At 41.0% G+C, this 18,600-nt stretch overlaps 1 protein-coding gene across 11 annotated transcripts in view; it reads left to right on the top strand.

Moving 5' to 3' along the window:
* Positions 1-18,600, top strand: part of MBNL2 (muscleblind like splicing regulator 2) — a 146,134-nt gene that overhangs the window by 22,366 nt on the left and 105,168 nt on the right. Inside the window, exons 1-2 of one of the 11 annotated variants that reach the window (XM_034758236.1) lie at positions 2,153-2,392; positions 16,584-16,716. The exons of 9 other annotated variants lie outside the window; for them this stretch is intronic. The gene's annotated coding sequence lies outside the window, so the exon portion shown is untranslated. Of the gene's footprint in view, positions 1-2,152; positions 2,393-16,583; positions 16,717-18,600 lie in introns of those variants that run through there. One more of the 11 variants, XM_034758237.1, reaches the window with a different exon arrangement.

Below are 18,600 nucleotides of genomic sequence, written 5' to 3'. Positions count from 1 at the left end.
GGCTGTTTCAGAAAAGAGACCAGGGTGGACTGGTAGGAAACAGAGCAGAGAGATGCCAGAAGGCTGGGATAAGAAGCTTGAACTTGCTGCACTGGTGGAGGGGAAGCCAGAGTAGGGAGACAAAGGGAAGAAGGGGTGGAGTTGTGGTCAGATTGGTGGGTAAAGAAGATAGTCACAGCAGCTGTGAGGGGCAAGAATAGGGCAATTTGCATTTTATGGAGGCCAGAGAGGAGGAGAGTGCAGTAATTAAGAGGAGAGGTGACCAGGCCTGAAAAAAGTAGAAGAAGAAGAATGGGTTTTGGAAATGCTTCATTTCAGATATGCAAAACAGTCAATAATAAACAAAGGGGCCTTGGGTTACAACTTTTAAATGAATGAGAGCTTTGTTTTTGCCTTGTCTATTCATATATTTAAGCTTTTATTTTTCTAAAAAGGAGACACATTTGTTTACAGCGCAGCGCTACTGTAGATTTCTTATATTTTTACATGTTTAGCTTTTAATTTAATTGGAAGTTCATGTTCCTTTTTTTAAAAACATAACCCTTCATTCACTGTCCCATTTTGCTGAGGTATTCTGTTGCAGTAGAACATAATGGCATTCTAGCAGCATTTGTGTTTCAAAGTGAGGAAGCTGGTACATGATTTAGCATCTCTATTGCTTCATGCACGCAAACTTTTTGACCTGAGGGCCACATCGGGTTTCCGAAATTGTATGGAGGGCCGGTTAGGGGAGGCTATGCCTCCCCAAACAGCCTGGCATGACCTGGCCCCGGCCCCCATCCGACCCCCCGCTGCTTCTTGCCCCCTGACGGCCCCCCCGGGACTACTGCCCCATCCAACCCCTCCATTCCCTGTCCCCTGACGGCCCCCCCGGACCCCTGCCCTATCCACCCCTCCTTGTCCCCTGACAGCCCCCAGTTCCCTTGCCACTGACTGTCCCCTGCTGCCCCATCCAACCGCTCCTCTCATTCCTGACTGCCCCCCTGAGACCCCTGTCACCATTCAACCCCCATGTTCCCCCCTCTGACCGCCCCGACCCCTATCCACACCCCCACCCCCTGACCCCCACCCCGAACTCCCCTGCCCTCTATCCAACACCCCCCTGCTCCCTACCCCCTTATCTCGCTGCCTGTAGCACCAGTGGCACTACAGCCATGCCGCCCAGAGCACCAGGACAGGCAGCCGTGCCGTGCGGCTGGAGCCAGCCATGCCACTGCGCAGCACAGAGCACCGGGTCAACAAGAGCTCGCAGCCCCGCCACCCAGAGCGTTGCCCCGGCGGCTCAGGGAGCAGAGGCTGGGGGGAGGGGGATCAGCAGGGGAGGGGCTAGCCTACCAGGGCAGGAGCTCAGGGGCCGGGCAGGAGGGTCCCACGGGGCAGGTGTGGCCTGCGGGCTGTAGTTTACCCACCTCTAATGTAGAAGGTCCAGCAGTCAAAGTGTTAAAATTTTGACTTGACGATTGCTAGGAGTCTTCAGAAATGACATGCTTCAACCTCACTGCAAATGGACAGCACGTGCATTCTAATCAAACTGAACGTAGTTTGGGTACTGCTGACCCTGACCCTATGCCTGCCAAGTATATTAAAATGATAATATATTATTGATTGCATTTTTATTGTAAGTGTTCCATAACTGTACACAAAAGTCTGATCTCTTGTGAAAGAAACCACATAGATATCACAGACACTAAACAATAATGTTATGCAGTATTGAGATGTAAACATATTTATGTTTCAGCATAGATGTTTTTTGGTTGTATTTTTTTAAAAAACTTGAAGGCTAAATTATTTGGAATACAGTGCATGAATAAATCTCAGTAACAAAACAGATGAAGCATTGCTTCACTTCTACAATTCTGTTTATTTTCTACAATACATTTTCGTGTTAACATAAGCTTTTTAAAACCATACCATAGCAAATGTTGACTGCAAGTATGGTAGTGGTGGTTTGTTTCATATAGGTGTCACTTTATCTCCTTGGTAACACTGCTTTCCTGTGAGAGGGAAATTTCTTGTACATCAGTATGGATGCATTGTTTTTACACTTTAGAAGTGCTGTGTTGCCTTGTCAATCATCCTATTACAACCAGTTTAAGACCAGTAGAACTGACGAACTTGTGTGTGATTGGGTACCATATGCTGGGAGGGATTTGTTAGAAGGAAGGGCTGCAGTCTTTCAGCAACAGAGTTCAGGCTGTGTCTTTGCTTCATCATCTGAGAGAAAATCCCCAGATAAGGCATAAAGCTTTCAGAGTACAAAAAAATAGGGTGATAATTATTTTACATGAAAACTACTTATCATAATGATGCAATGGAAAAGATGTGGTCATTTGATCATATCATACGTTTCCGTTCACATTGTAAATGTGTCGAATAGACAGAGCTAAACAAGGTAAGAGGATCATTGTCTTTTATTGAATGTTTAAAGAGTTTGCTGCAGTATGCTGCATACCATATGTGTTGCTTGGGAGTCAAGGAAACAAGGTTTCTCCGGGCATATGTAGTCCTTGGAGGTGAAATGTGAATTTTATATGATCTTGTATGAGTGAATTAATTTTTAAAATGTAAATTGTTCTCTTGAGAAATAGAACACAAGTATATGTATATTTCATTCAAAATAACACCATTAAAAAAAGGAAATGTATTGGTATGTTTCAAAAAATACTGTTAGCCGAATTGGATTCTTCGCTGGGTTTTCATCTGATAGTGGTTGCTTGGTTTAATAAAGGCAATTGGTTAAGCTAAAAATCAATAAAGTTTACAGTAGATATGTTTGAAGATTCAGATGGAATTGGAACATGTCCGTTCTAAGCCATTGCCAATATAAGGTCTGAACTAAAAACATGATTGTCATTCCACTATGACTTGTATAATACTGTAAGTATTTTTTCAATACACAGTGATTCCCTGTGTTCTTAAGGCAAGCTTCTAAAGAGTTTTAGATATTGTCGTTTAGTTGAACATTTCCCTGCCATTTCCAGGTCTTTGTTTTAGGTTTAAAAGTAGAACCTTAATCTAAAACAGGAAAATCAAGGTTAATAATACTTACTGCAATTATCTGATCTTTATACATTTTTAATGAGAACACACAGCCAGCAGAATAATTTAATGAGCAGACTGGCTTTTAAAGCAGTGCTTTCACTATGCTGCACAATATCAACTTTCTTCCTGAAAACTAGCAGGAGGAAGCAATGGAGAAGATTTATGTTAAATGGTCTTGGCAATGAGAAGGAAAGGAGGTATTTGGGACAAAAGTCTATTAAATTTTACATGGAATGGGGAGTTTGTACTGTATTGTTAGACCATGAAAGCAAGAGTTTATAGTAAATTTCACCAGAACATTGCAAGAGAGGTATGCAAATATAGGGTCTAATCCTGTGAGGTGCGAAGCTTCTTCCACTTCCATTGACTTCAGTGGGTGCTGATGTTACTCAGTACCTCCCATGATCAAACCCATAGATAGCAACAGGAATTAACCCTGTCTTCAAAAACATTGCAGTACTGCAGAATTTCCTGTGTATACAAGATGTAGTATAATTTTAAAAGAACAAGCAAAAAAATAATTGTAATGACTTCAGGTAAAGCAGTGAGAATTTCTCTTATTTTTTCTCTAATGCCTATTATCATATTATCTAAGCATTACTACTCAAAGCACTGTTACCCACAGATGTGAAATAATTAAGATTGAGTTGATGAACAGTAAATATCAATGTGTTTAAAGAAGAAAACGAATTTAAAAACATTCTTACTGCCTATAAACATTAGCAATAGTGTAATTTTCAGAAGAGGTTTTGAATAATTGCACTAGTAACAAGGTAAACTATTTTTAAAGGGCAACATTATATAGATTCTTATAGACGTACCATTTATACCTTCAAGGAGAAGTACAGGACACTAGCTCGAAACTTCTGATGTCATCTCCCAATTCTTCATGGTCCACTTATACTTTTTTTTTTTTTTTTTTTGATGGGCAGGAGTTGGTTCATGTCTGAAAATACCCAACTAAATGCTGGATGAAGCAGTTGACACTAATTTTGGATTGTTATGTTCCAAACTTGTAACTTTTAAATGCTTAACTCATCTGAGTTAATGTAATAATGTGTTTCTTTAAATAATTTTAACAAATCTATTATTAAATATAAAAGGATAGAGAGTCATTAAGACTTCTGCTAATGTCACAGATTGGTATTATGTCAACAATGTTTCCAATTGCTACCTAAATTTTAAATGTAGTATTTCTGTCTACCTTCATGGAGTATGCATCAAGCAACCTAGAGGAAAACTATTTGTGAAAAATTAAATAAATAGTTCCATCTCTTTCAAACTACATAATAAAATTTAAAATTTAGGAACAGGATTTTTCTTCACATACAGAGTTTGTTTTTGTGTGTGTTTAAAAAACAAGCAATTCTCCTTAAGGATACATGTATGAACCTTCCCTTTTAGATTCTTCCCACACAAAACAGACCTGTTATACTTTCAGGTGGGCTTTTAGTCTTATGATATAGCTGGGAGAAAAAAATTGAAATTATTTGTAATGAACATGTAAATACTTGATATTAAATTTATTTGGGGCTAGATTCTAATAACCTTACTCGTGTTTAGTAGTAAAAATTTCTCCATGAGTAGCCCCATGGATTTTAGTGGGACTACTTGTGGAGTAACTTATGACTTGGTATGGGTAAGGATGGCAAAATCTGGCCCTTAGAAATAGTATGTAGTCACTTTTTTATATACCATGGCTATGGTGAAACCAAGTTTAGTCAAGTTTTTTCAGTAATGTAAAGTTGTATTTACTGATGGATATCTACTTTTGTATGAGCTTATGCAGTGTTTGTTTTGATTGAAAAGCAAATTATTAATTTGTAAGGAACTTAGTTTTAGGATACATATAGTATACATGCTTCAGCAGTAGCGTAGTGCTGTGCAGAAATCAGGTGTGCTTCCTGCACATTTGAATCCAGCTTTTCACAGAGTACACAGGGCCTAGTATGTTTGTGATATCATCAACTGTTAGAGGAGAAAAACAGTTGAGCTCCAGTCCCAGAGGTACAAGGAAAACAATCAGATATTTTTGTTTTTAAATGTATCTCTTTTTATTATTATTATTTTGAAATATAAAGCTGGCAATTAACTTAAGATATACTCTCTACTTTCTACTATTTCTTCTGTATCAGGAAAGTAGATATGAATGACACTGCAAAATTCAAATTAGGGAATACTTACAGAAGTACATCTCAGTCTTTACTTACCTACATCCTAGAACAATAAGTGAAGCATCCAAAAAAATAACAGCACTCAGTAATGAAGTAGGAAGTAAGGGAATAGTCTGTCCACTGTTTGAATGAGTAATGTGTAAATAGGTGAGGGGAAGGAAGATGTGTTTATGTCAAATAGGAAAGAAGACAGAAAAGTTATAACAGTATAGTTCCTACATAGAAAGCAGAGTAGGATATAGGGACGGATGGTTCCTCGTTAGATTCTGTGTTCATTTCCTTTTTTCATCAATAATTTTTAGACATATCTGTGTGGAAGACACCTCCTGAAAGAGAAAAGGCTTGTTATATATTACATTGCTCATAAATGGAGACAAGATAGATGCAGAGGTCTATATGTTAATAAAACCGTCTATACTGTAGTCAGTATTTCTTTTACAAGATCTGTATCAGGAAAAAAATAAAGTGTTCACTGTGTTTTAAAAGTTTTACAGGATGCAGCTAGGCTTCTCTCCATCTTTCAGGATTCAGTGAGAATGGCAATTACAGAACTTTGGGTAGCAAACTTATTTTTTGTAGATTCTGATTACTACTATTAACAGACAGTATAGAAGATCATCGTCAATATCTAGACCCAGCAAAGAATGGATTTTATTTTCTCCAGTGTTTCTTCCTAGGTGTGCAAAATATTTCCCTATAGGATTCTGGGGGGTTTGAGATTTTCAGTTACTTGCTTCATGAGTTATTGTATATGCCGTGGGGTCCACAGTCTATTTTTCACAAGTGTCTTTAATTTTCTGAGTGTGTCATTTTGTGTCCTTTTTTTTTTTGTACTTGTCATATGCAGTTTTCTGGACTTTGCAGTTTGTCAGCTGTCGAGAACTTAAGTGATGGCTTCCTGATGGCTTCCAATTTATTATCAGAATTTGCTTTCCAGAGTGGAGTTCATTTTATTTGTTTTCTGGTTTAACGTTTCCAGCAGATCTCTACTAGAGAGCTCTCCTGATGCTGAAGTGGTGATGATATGGCAGATCTGGTCTGTGAAGAGTCAGTGGGACACACAAGCTTAGTTTTTAATGCTTTGTGATTGTCATACAACTTAAATAATTTACAGCATTATTATTAGCTGTTTATAACAAATATGTAAATATTTAACACTAAATGCCACAGTTTGTAAACAAACAGCTGTAACTCTGCATTTCTGGATTCTCTGACCATCAGGCCCTGTCCCCTTTTGTAACTTAAGTGTACACATGTGTTCTGTTAATGATTTAGGACTTCAACACTAGTTTGTATTTTATTTATGTGAAAGGTTGAAAGAATTATCCTGGGATTTCTTTGACAGCAGCACTCATTGCTAGCTAGCACAGTGCTCAGTAAGGGCTGTGAGGATGGTGATCCTATTGTTTCTATTCTAGCTAGCCTCAGGGCTGCCCGGGAGGGAGGGGGGCAAGTGGGGCAATTTGCCCCAGGCCCCACGGGGCCCCCACGAGAATATAGTATTCTATAGTATTGCAACTTTTTTTTATGGAAGGAGCCCCCGAAATTTCTTTGCCCCGGGCCCCTTGAATCCTCTGGGCAGCCCTGGCCATCCTACTTGCCCCTAGCCCTCTTCCCATGAATGAGGTTGGGGACATCCGCCAGTCTCCAGTCATCAGGGCAAGACCTCCATGCTGTGCCCTCTAATTTGTGTGTCTGTGGGTTAGGTTGGGGTGACATCCACACCCCATTTCCTCCAATAAAATAGAAAACAAGTTCTTTGCTGGATTAGCAGGGTACAGAACTGCAGTATCAACTAGTGTGGTAACAGCCACGGGACTATTGGGCAGACTCAAGAGGTCTTTATATGGAAGGGCAGGAAATGTGCATGCAAGAGAGTAAGAAGGTGGTTTTGTGTGGATTGGCTGTGCTGCAGTACTGCTTTTCTAATGGATGCACTGAGCACGCATGGAGTTTTGTTCTAGAAGCAATGTGTGCTACTGTCTCCCAGGACTGTATGTCACTTCAAATTAAAAAGCATTTCAGATCACATTTAATTTTTCCAGTTCTTTCTGTGTCTTTTAAGTCCCTCTGCTGCTACTTGGCACTTTCTGAACCCAGACTGTTCTGTGGCCTTAACTTCTTTACAGAACACTTTATTGCCATGGTGGCTCCATTCTGTGCAGGCAGTGGGAAGCCTCTGAAAGTGCTGTGTCTGTGCTGCAGAATCTGGGTAGCCAGCATTTAAAAAAAAAACAACAACAACAACCAAAAACCTAATGTAATGCTCATTACTCTGACTGTGAAGTGAACCCACATCACTTTCAAAGGCTTCTGCTCCCTGCACAGTGTGTGTCCACAGTAGCAGCTCTTTGAAGTGGCAACACCACCATCAAGTCAAGCAGGCAGCTTGATATTGGGCATAATCAATCCTAAAGTGACCAGGAGGAACAGCATACATCTTAAAGGGTATGTCAACACTGCAGTGTATACCCGTGTCCTGGCTCATGTGCTTGCAGACATATGCTTGCCAACCACAGCTCCGAATGTCTGTACTGTCAGACTCACACTATCCTTACCTGTGTATCAAGGCCATGCAGGTTCTGCAGTTACACGGGTTTGGGGATAGGATTCCGGCTGGAGCCACTCTAGGAATTGTTTTACAGTGGTGTTGGAGGAGAACTTGTTGAGCCTCTGCGTGGAAACTGGTTTTAGTCCACTAACAAATTTAGGCTCTTCATGCTCCATCTGGGGCCTTGGCATGAAGCTGCTCATGCTTGTGACTGAACTGTTTGAGGAAGGGTAAATTTTTCTACAAGACAGTGGCTGACATTTCAGCAGCGGTTTTTGGCTCTTGGAAGACAGCAGTGAGTCTCAGAGGGGAAGTATATTCATGACAGCCTACGCACAACTCTAGCTGCCTTTGCTATGGATTCCCCGTGGCAGACTGCCACTTCTGGTGCAAAATAATTAGAACAACATGGTGGGAATACGTTGTCGTGGAGACCTGGGATGAGCGGCAATGGTCCAGAACTTCCGCATGAGGAAGCAGACCTTCATGGAGCTCTGTGAGGAATTCGCCCCTCTCCATCTGATCCTCTGGCCCCAGGACACGCAAAAGAGGGAGAACATATAAGAACGAATCATGCCAAACCAACCTAATTTTCTTCTTTGACAGGGTTACTGGCCTAGTGGATAAGGGGAAGCTGTAGATGTGATATATCTTGATTTTAGTAAGGCTTTCGACTATCTCACATGACATTCTCATGAACAAATTAGGGAAATGTGGTCTAGATGAAATTACTATCAAGTGGGTGCACAACTGGTTGAAAGGCCATACTCAGAGTAGTTATCAGCAGTTTGCTGTCTAATTGGAGGGGGTGGGCTATCTAGTGGAGTCCTGCCAGGGGTCAGTCCTGGGTCTGATATTGTTCACTATTTTCATTTATGACTTGGATAATGGAGTGGAGAGCATGCTTATAACATTTGCAGATGACACCAAGATGGGAGGAGTTGCAAGCACTTTGGAGGATAGGGTTAGAATTAAAAATGACCCTGACAAATTGGAGAATTGGTCTGAATTCAACAAGATGAAATTCAGTAAAGACAAGTGCAAAATACTTCACTCTGAAAGGAAAAATCAAACATACAGCTACAAAATAGGGGATAACTGGCGAGGTGGTATTACTGCTGAAAAGGATCTGAGGGTGATAGTGGATCAGCAACTGAATGAGTCAACAGTGTGATGCAGATGTGAAAAACACTGATATCATTCTGGGTTGTATTAATAGGAGTGTTGTATGTTAAAGATGAGAGGTAATTATCCCACTCTACTTGGCACATGTGAGGCCCAGCCAGTTCTGGACACCACACTTTAGGACAAATTGGAGAGAGTCTAGAGGAGAGCAACAAAAATGATAAAAGGTTTAGAAAACCTGCCCTCTGAGGAAAGTTAAAAAACAAACAAACTGGGATGTTTAGTCATGAGAAACGAAAACTGAGGGGAGACCTGATAACAGTCTCCAAACATGTTAAGGGCTGCTATAAAGAGTGCTATGATTAATTGTTCTATATGTCCACTGAAGGTAGCACAAGAAGTAATGGGCTTAATCTGCAACAAGGGAGATTTAGTTTAGATATTAGGAAAACTTTCTAACTATAAGGGTAGTGACGCGCTGGACTAGAACTCCAAGGGAGGTTGTGGAATCCCCATCATTGGAAGTTTTAAAAAACCTATTTAGACAAACACTTGTCGGGGATGGTTTAGGTTTACTTGGACCTGCCACCGCACAGGTGGCTGGACTTGAAGACTTCTTAAGGTCCCGTCCTGCTCTCCATTTCTATGGTTCTATACCAGTGCCAAAGTAGGTTGCTGTTGCTATCTGGAAGCTGGCTACCCCTCTGACTATTACAGGTCTTTCACAAACCAGTTTGGTGTTGGCAAGTCCACTCTCAGTACTGTAGTGGTGGAGGTTCGTGAGACGATGAATTCTGTAGTCTATCCACAGGTAATGGACACAGACAATGTACCTGAAATAATAGTTGGCTTTGAGAGAAACTGCACTGGGGCTACTGATGGCACTCACATGTCCACGTTTTGGCCTGCCTCAAGGAGGAGATGAATACGTCAGTTGCAAAAAGCACTTGTCCATTGTTCTGCAGGCATTGGTCAACCACAGACAGATTCATAAACACCAACATGGGATGTACTGGCAAGATGCATGATGGCAGAGTGCTGAGAAGATGTGATATTTACATGGGTGGACAAACAGGGATTGTATTACCGCTACATGGTATGGCTATCAGGGTGTCTGTACCCGCTGTTGTTTTATGGGTCCCTATCTACTCTCTACTGCTGTGGCTCATGAAACTGTACTCAGATCTCAGAGCATCTGGCAGAAGATTTAATTACACACTGAGTGGTTGTGGAGTGCACATTTGATTGGCTGAAGACAAGATGGCACTATCTGCCAACTCATTTGGAAGCCAGTGTGGCCAGTGCTGTATGGTATGCTGTGTCCTGTACAATGTCTGTGAGGCTAATTGTGAGAGTTCTCATATTGAGTGGGCTCAAAACACTGCTGGTTTGCAGTCCCAATACAGGCCACCAGAAAGTGCATCTGTCATTGTTGGGACTGGGTCCAGGAGAGCAAGGGAAATAAGGGATGCCTTGTGCACCTACATCCTTGTATTGCCAGGTGCAGTTGATATGGAAATGCGATGCTGTCATGGGGGACTGTAATGCTGTATACGTATCATTATATTTGGTAACTTCTGATTTGTTGATTTTATGTGATTATAAGAGTTTTAAACTTTTATTAAAAGCTTTGAATACAATTTCCTGATTTTTCCCTTCTTTTTCCAAGCACACACCAATGTATTGTACAATCAGACTAATTTATTAACCAAACCAAAGGTATTAAAATACCCAGAAAACCATTGCAGGTATATTAGCTGCCTGGCCTCAAAAACTATTTACAAGTGTGCCAAGTGAAATCAAGTATAACTGTGTTCAAAACAGTGCCAGTTAACTGAAGTCCAAGCTCCACAGTCTCACGGGTAGTGGACTGGATGTCAGAACTGTGCCACCTGTTCTTCCTCCTCCTGGTTGAATGTGTTGACTTTTGTATGCTGCTTTACAGGGGTGTAGTGCACAGGGTATATCAAATGATTCCGGTTCATAGAGTTGTTCATAGCCCACCCAACCCCTGAGTTTTTAGTGACTGCATTGGCTGTAGGATATGGTAGCATGGAAGAGACTCCATTGTCACTGGGGTTGGTACAGGAACCTGGTGGCTGTCAGAGAGATCAGCTGTTTTAACAGTGCCCCAGCCTGATCCCTGTTTCTTTGGTCATGTTGGAGGAAATTGGCAACCATTCTATCCTCTCACTCCCTATCCTGCTCCTCCCCTCCTTCCTGGTATTCCAGGCGTTTATCAGACTTTTGTATGCCATATCATATAACCTGTCATCTCTGGGCTTCTTTCCCCCCTAATGGTTCAGGGTCCTGCCTCCTAAAAGACCTGTCTTCCAGTAGGTCGACTGTCCCAGAAGCTTTGACCTCTTGGCTTGGTGCCATAGAGGCAAAGGACTCCTGCAGTGCTGGTAGAGCTAGAAAGTTGCAGAGCTTTTCCAAGAGCAAACACGGCTCCGACCAAGCTTTGATACTATCCAGACGTGACAAAGAGGGCAAGGAGAAACATTGTTCCAGGCCGATACTGTCAGACGCAGCTTTACCACTGGTACCTCCGCTGTTTGGTTCCTCTGAATTGTGCAAGCCTAAGTGTCTGACTCTGTCGGCCCCCAACTTTTCAGAGTATAATGACTTTTTAGAGTAGCATGGATAGGCAGTTGTGTCCCGTTGCCCTCAGCTGGTACCATCTTTACTACTATCTGAAGCCTTGGGCAGATGGATTACTTGATGAGTATAAAGGCTTTTAAATGAGTCTTCAGGATTTCTAGAAACTGCACATCCTGGTGGTGAGGGTAATAAAGTAGGTTTTTCTGTTAGAACCAAATATTGTAAACGTGGGCAAAACCTTTAATCCTGGGAATGATATATGAAATGGAAAGAACCCAGATTGACTGAGAGAGCTCAGTGTGTGTTTGTGGGGCTGACAGGTAGAAAAGATATAATCTTTTTACTTGCAAGCTAAGCAAATTTTACATGTAAATCAGTGAGACACAATGAATACAAAAACCCACAATATCATTTTGACTAAGTCACTTTTCAGGGTAGAACCATACTTAAGCATAATCACAGCAGTCACACCTCTTTGCTTTCTGATATTTAAAAATTGAGAGAACATATCCCCGATTGATTTTTTTAGTTAGCTCAATTCTTTAGACAAGAATTTTGCCATACCTGCCTGAAAGAAATAAGACCTTGAAACACAAAACCTGTTTGGAGGAAAAAAGTGCTAGGAACAGCCTAATACTTTGGCTTAAAAATAGTCTGTGGTGCATCAAGGGGAGATTTGTGCATGGTCAAATTTAGTTTTTAGATTTGAGTTTAGTATAGGAATTAGGAGAGATGAATAAGAATTGTCCAATATAAATTTAATGTAATATAGATTACGGGACCTATATAGGACTAAAGCAGTAAACAAGTTTAGTTTTTCTTTAAGTAAACAACATAACTGTAGTTATTCTCCTATTTTTTTAAATTCTGATTTTATATTAAAATATGACTGGCAACTCTGCTTGCCCCAAGCTATCTTTTGATTTGCTAGTTTGGCCTTTTTGGTGTCGGAATCGTGCATAAACTCCTAAAGGTGCACAGCTGCGCCTTTATCTGCAGAAGCAGAGTTGAATCTCTATGGTCATTATTAGAGTTGGTCAAAAATGTGTTGCTGGAAAATCGAAACGTTTTGCAGGAATCAATCAATTTTGTCAAATTTAAAAATGTCGATACTTCCTGAGGAATCGATGGCCCTGAGTTTTGACCAACTCTAGTCACTATGTGAAAAGGGTAATGAAAAAAGATAGAGGGGAAAAGTTTTGTATTCATTGTCTCCATTCTATATGGCTTAACTCAGTGAATGTCAGGTGGGGAGGTATTTCTATTTATTTAAAATGTTAAGTGGCTTGAAAGCCCGTTGACTTGAAGGCGCGTCATACCTGGTTTAAGAGCTTGTAAAATATTTTAAAAAGCCATGACCAAAATAGTCTTAATATACTTTTTCAGTTTTTTTGTTTTGAGTCTATTCTCTTTTAATATTTTACTCTAACAAAAATAAAATTGAAGATTTAGTACATTAATCACTTTTACAGTATCATTTTTGTTTCAAAATCTGAAAAGGCAACATCTTGTCTGTTTTTAATTTGGTTTCTGCAAGTCCCCCTCTACCATCGGAGGGTATGTCTACACTTTGAGCTGGTAGTGTAATTCCCTAGTCAGGGAGACAGATCTGTGCTAGCTTTGTTGGAGTTAGCCTATTAAAAATAGAGGGTAGCTGTGGCAGCATGAGTGGAGGGACAGGCTAGCAGCCCTGAGCACATGCCTAGGATATTGCAAATGGGGACAGAAAATAAAATCTGTGCTATTTTGACATCATTACTATAAACTGAATAAATTGTTAGGGTTTAATTGTGCAGGTCCTTTGCTCCCTCTGTGTACTGGCAAAGTACAAAAAATTACTTTTCTGAAAAGAAAAAGGGGATTAAAACAGAATTTTCATACAGCCCCAACTCCTCCAACAAAACAAAGGTGGCATATCTAGACTGGCATAGATGTATTTGAAAAATCAAATTAACAAGTAAGAAACGAGCCATCTCCTGTGCCTTCTTGTATCAGTTCAAATGTGAGGGAAGTTCAATAGCAGTGTTCCACATCACAATAAAAAGGTCATGACCTAAAAATTTGAGAGAACTAAATGTGCACTAAATGACTATGGAAGTCATCATCTGCAGTGACTGCAATAGCACATTTATAACTTGGCCAAAATCTCTGTCTTGCACAGTTTTTGAAGGGAAGCATATTCTCTCTGAGCTTCAGATAGATGGCTGTCTGTGGAATGGGATTTGACTAAATGCCATCAGATTACTGTGGTGGAATCCAAATCTCTGGATCCCGAGGTCTCAGCAGGCTGTAGCATTTTTTCCTCTATTGGCATCTCTGGCACATTTCCTGAGCATCAACTGTCAGTCTGCTGCTCCTTCACAGAAATGGAGCCCCAGAGCCTACCTGCCTTTGGCCTCCAGGGCCAGTGCTGACCCCCCGCCCTGCCACCTAGCTTAAACACACCTTCTCAGAGAACATCCCCCGAAGGTGTGAGCCATCTGGGTTAACTCTTCAGGGGACCAAGTGATAAGTGTAGCATGTAACACATAGACACTTAACTCAGAATTCTAACACATTATTGCTCTTTACTTAATCATGTGAGACTTACACAGATCTTTACAAACATAATAAACGCTACATACGTTTCCCTTACTCTAGTTCGCTCTTTCCTTGGGGGGTCATCTGTATTCAGGTAGGCAGGGTCTCCACTCCTTTGCCTCTCTTGCCTCATCTGGCTTTAGCAGCAGCTTCCCTCATCTTAAACTGGTGAAAAGTGGTCAAAGAGGGAAAGCAAACAGAGAAGCTTCTGCCTTTTGTGACCTTCGAGACCCTCTGGGTAATTCCGTTTCACCTGAACAGGTGACCACAGAGTCCTACCAGGTGACTTTGTTGCTAGGTGACCTCTCCCCTGACAGACCAATTCTCCTGGTTGGGAGCCAGTCTTTTGTCTCGACTGATTACCTTTCAGTGGTCAGGTGCCTAGGTCAGTAACCCTGTTTTGTCATTCCTTTGCCACTCACTTTTTCAATTTTGGTCCAACATGGTAACAGGATAATAAAGAAGATAAAGAACCACACATCCAAAAGAGAGGCTGCAGTCTGGTAAAGAGAGATAGAGTTTCTAAACACAGAACACAGACAGAATTCACCAACTGTACAGACAGATTCTCCAGATCGTCGAAGTGACAGCACCTGTTCCCAGGGTTAACAGGTCCTGGAACCTGAAATAAAACCTCTACTTCCGTCTTTGTCTGGGGTGTCATCTGTAATGATCCGGGGAGGAGAGCATGGGATTGTGTTACACACCTGTGATAACTCACCAAGAAAGTTATGAACCATGGTTTTGCCATCTTTATTGTGTGACAGTGAAATGTATGCACTGAGGAAGGCTGAAGAGTGGAGGATTCAGGTTTTGTGGTCACCATCAAGTGTTCCATATTAAGTGGCAGGACAAGATCAGAAATGAGCAGTTTTGGGCATCACGCTTTAAGAAAGATGTGAACAAATTGGAGCAAGTTCAGAGGAGAGCAACAAAAATTACAAGAGGTTTAGAAAACCTGACATACGGGGAAAGATGGAAAGAACTGACATCTTAAATTTAGAAAATAGATGGCAGAGGCGGGATATAGGTCTTCAAATATGTAAAAGGTTGTTAAAGATAAGTTATCAATTTTTTTCTACATCTACCAATGGTAGGGCAATAAGTAATCAGTTTAGTTTACAACAAAGGAGCTTTCGTTTAATATTATGAAAAACTTTCTAACTATAAGGATGGTTAAGCACTGGAACATGTTACCAAGGGAGGCTGTGGAATCCCTGTTCTTGGAGGTTTTCAAGAACAGCTTCGACCAACACTTGTCAGAGATGGTCTACATATACTTAAGCCTGCCTAAGCACCGGGGGTGGACTAGATGACCTCTTGAGGCCCCTGGCAGCCCTACGTTTTTAAGATCCTGTATTTTGTGGCTGAATCCAGTAACCATCTCCATCGTACTGGTTTTGTTTTGGCAGCTTTCTTGATACAGACCTATTATTAGGATGGAAGACTAGCGAATTACAAACCATATTTACCAAGGAGTTAGTCAGTGATCACTTGGTTGCCAAAAGCTTCAGTGACGTGATAAGATTGCCAGTGAAGGACATAGATAGAAAATCCTGCTAGGAGAATGATCTGGGTGATGCTCGATATAAAAGTAACCTATATCCCTCTGGGATTTGCCTTGAGAATCATCATGATGATGATGATGATGAATAGGAAGATGGACTGGTGTACATCCCATTTTGGGGTTTGATCCAACTCCAGCTCATCCATTCTGCATCAATGTGAATGGACAAGTTGGAGAGTTGCATGTGTGCTCTATATGGTCTTGCAAAGAGGCAGGGTGAGGGGCTGGTGCATCTATTGTTTAGTTTTTTCTAATTAAAACAAAAATGATTCCTCATAACCAAAAGCAAGAAGGGGATGATATAACTTGGCCCAATCCCCCTTCCAGAAGGTCACCAGTCTGTGTTGTAAGTGGACCCAACTGCTGGATCCCATGTGCTTCTAAACCAGCAGGGTCTGGACTGAGTCTAGTCCCTGTTGCTAACTCTCCAGACTCCAGGGTTCAGACCTCTTGTCTGAGCCCTTCCTCACGATTTAGGACTCTGCAATCCAGACTCCTCAGAACCCCCCTCTCCCCCATCCCCTGTTGCTTGCACACAGGCCTCCAGGGTTTCATCTATCTGTGGTTGCTCCAGCTTCTAGTCTGACACCTTTTGGGACAACATGAGAGGCAAGCAGGAAACACAGGCTTAGTAAAGGAATTTGTTAACCACAGTCATTTTACTCTTAAAAAGTACTAGAGAGATTAGTTATTTTGCAAAGTTACATAAGTCCTGAGATGCACCCTCTACTAACTTAATCTCATCCCTTCTGTACGTCTGAGGTCTTGTCAGTGTTTCAGGCTAGGCAGAGGCCATCCTGCCATCTCTCTCTCCAGCCCAGTCTTCTTGCATGTGGTGGTGAATGGCCCCCTTCACAGAGAAGCAACTCATTCTTAAATATAGTCTGTTCCTTTTTGCTGTGTGCTCCACTGATATGCTGGTCTCGTCCTCTTTCCCCAGGCTCTTGTGGAGAGAGTCCATTGTTCCATGGGGATGGGCCAATAGTTGATTGACAGAGTCAGTGGCCCTAGATTGTTGGCTTGATGGCTTCTCTGGGATCATCTTTGAGTGAAGTGTCAAGCACCTTTCCAGGGTAGGTGAGCCTACTGGAATACATCATAATAACCTTGCATTGGCTAAGATTAGACATGAGTTCAGCACATTACACAAAATGAATGTCATAAATTAAAATGGATGTTACCATACAAAATGGAATTCACATCATTTGTCATACAAACCTATTGAAACAGATTCTCCATTGCTACATTCCTGCACTCAGCATAGAATTGGAGTAGGAGGCAGGTCCTTGATGAAACTTAGAGCAGTCTAAGGACTGTTCTACATTGTGCCATCTTGTAACAGCTCCTTACGGGACATTATTCTGAGTAAGAATAGCCAGAGAGCAATGCATTCTAGTTATACCTCAACCCTCCCTAGAGAACCCACTATAGTGTGGGCTGAACTGGGGAGACAGCAGAGCTGTTGGGAAAATGCTTTTGTTGGGGTCATCTTGGGGCTGCTTTCACCTCTGCTGTAGCCCCTCTGAGCTAGGCTGGTGGTATAAAAGGGTCAGAGCATATTCCAGAATCTGGCTGATTAGGAACACTTCTCTAGAAACGTTTGTACATTCCTGAGAAATATAAAGTATGTTGTTAGTATAGCAGAATGACCAACTTTTGTAGTTTGATGTGCGTGGGCCCTCCTAATGTACCCTGCATTGGGAATTTACTCAAGGCAGTTTGCCAAAAGCAAAGCATTGGTGTCCAAGAGAGGGCCAGAGATAAGTTATCGCTGGCAAGGATTGTCCACAACTCTTCTGCTGGATTTTACAGATGAAATCTACACATAGTGACTGAAAAGCTGGCTTTCCTTTAACTTACAAAAAAAATGGGGAAGTGATAAAGAGGAATGATACAAAATCAGAAAAGGGGTAAAAGGTATACTGGTGTATCAGGGAAATGACTGTAAATATAAAAAATATTTGAAAGAAACCGTGAAAACAATTGTCTGGTGTTGCATTGAATTGTAGCTAAAATGGAACAAGTATGAGTCCTTTTCAACGACAATACTTGTAAAGACATCAGTGCTGCAAAATATCCTCGTCTCCAAGTCAGCTGTGCAGACTCTTGAAATGTTTTCTGAAGCTTTGTTACACATAGTCCTTTAGCAAAGAAATACAACGAAATGCTTGAAAAGTTGTGCGTACATTCATTTGAATTATGCCAGTGTATTATCATAAACCTCGTTATTACACAGTTGGTGGGATACGTTCTTTCCTCTTTCCCCAAAGGACGTCGGGCATGTGTTGTTATACTGTAAAGCCAGCTTTAAAGTATAAACCCAATAGATTTTCTTAATAAGCTCATTGCTCTACTGTAAATAGCTTGGGGCATAGTAAAAAACCCGAGCCTTAGTTATAGTAGCAAAAGGGTCAACATATCAGATTAGTAACCTTGGCAAGGAAGATATGACTCATTTAAGGAAACTGATATTTGTAGGTCACATTGATAAATACAAGTCTGAATCACCCATCCCAGGGACTTTATACTAGTGAAATTAAAATAAAGATTTAACTCTTTTAAAATTTCTTATTTTAGTGGTAATTTATATAATAGTGAACATCTTCAGGTTGCATAACAGACATTAAACTAATTTATAATGCCTTTCTAGGATAGGTACTGTAAATAATAATTACCATTTTGCAGATGAAGAAACTGATAGAGAGGTTAAGTGATTTGACTAAGGCACAAGGCAAATTAGCAAAAGAACTGGGATTAGAATTAGGGAATTATTGGCTCCCAACCACTTACTCATACCACTGTACTGCCCCTCTAAACAGGTGGATTATCATTTTCTTTCTCTTTGAACAGCTCACTCAGATTTATTCAGGCACAATCTCAAGGGTGATTATATGCTAACAAAACTAGATGAAAGACTAAATAGATTTTAGTTTTAATTTGTGGAAGAAAGTGATATG

Source organism: Trachemys scripta, chromosome 1 (assembly GCF_013100865.1).
Source record: "Trachemys scripta elegans isolate TJP31775 chromosome 1, CAS_Tse_1.0, whole genome shotgun sequence".
Taxonomy (NCBI): Eukaryota; Metazoa; Chordata; order Testudines; family Emydidae; genus Trachemys; species Trachemys scripta.
The sequence above is the reverse complement of the archived record's forward strand: the minus strand, read 5'-3'. Positions and strand labels throughout refer to the sequence as shown.